Source organism: Boleophthalmus pectinirostris, unplaced genomic scaffold (assembly GCF_026225935.1).
Source record: "Boleophthalmus pectinirostris isolate CB_2022bp ecotype Guang Dong unplaced genomic scaffold, ASM2622593v1 HiC_scaffold_22, whole genome shotgun sequence".
NCBI lineage: Eukaryota > Metazoa > Chordata > Actinopteri > Gobiiformes > Gobiidae > Boleophthalmus > Boleophthalmus pectinirostris.
Genome location: NW_026571190.1, coordinates 40,082,944 through 40,084,072, shown reverse-complemented (window position 1 = coordinate 40,084,072; position 1,129 = coordinate 40,082,944).

The window sequence follows — 1,129 nt, the reverse complement described above, 5'->3', positions numbered from 1 at the left end:
GATCAAACAGAGATTAATAAATCAAATATATGTGCCAAAATAACAGTAAAATACAAATACATGTAGGAAATGACAAAGATGGTCTTGATTTGGTCTCAATGTGCTGTGGTCTCAGTATGTTTCAGTCTCGGCCTTTGAAAGTCTCGGTCTTGTCTCGGTCTCGACTCTCAGAGGTCTCGGTCTTGTCCTGGTCTCGGGACCCTGTGGTCTCGGTCTGGTCTTGGTCTCGATTAGTTCGCTCTTGACTACAACACCAGTCATTAGTCTGTACGACCATAGTATGACGTTTATTTTGCTGTATGTAAATATTTGTAAAGTTTCAAGATCAATGATGTTAGTGATGGGTCACTAATAGAAATTATAAGTGATTTGTAAGGATGGGGCAAGATTTCATGCCACAAGATTTGTACATGATCGTGCACACGTGAGAAAAATGATCTTATGACATGGCTTATGATGGCTTGGATAAAAAAAAAGTTAAGAGCTGGTGAGTTATGCAGTCTTCAGATCCAAAAAAAAGTAGTACAATATCTGAGTGAACCAGTCTTTTAAAAGGTCCATCTCACGCAAAATCAACTTTTCAGATCTTTCTACCTTCTAAGAGTGATTTGGCCTTGTATTTGTCGCCGAAGTGTTTTTAGATTGATTCAGCGTAACTGCAGCGTATTTCTGCCACCCTCCCACGTGACAACGAGCTAAAACCTGCTACAACGATGACGCGGCAGATACACCTATGACACGTTTGACGTAGCAGAAAACGCTTCGAAAAAAAATGTGATCGGGACGTCCTTAATTGCAATACGCTTTTTTTTCTTCGGGTCCCAGGAGGATATACAGGGTATAAAATACATAAACATGGTGAAGCTAAAATTGTATAATGGACTGGACTTATTTATTACAAATTATGCCAAAAACTCATCTTGTCTCATTTTCGTGGACCCAATCTCGTGCCACGTCTTGTGAGAAGCCTGGATAGAGTCGAGAGTCTGTTCTATCTGGTCCCTCTGATCTAAAACCTACGGAGGCCGAGAGGGGTCACAACAAACGCAAACGCCGCGAATACAAATAAGACAACACGGCAAAAAGCCACAACACACCAAAAAAAGCCACAACGGAAATGACCGCGGGA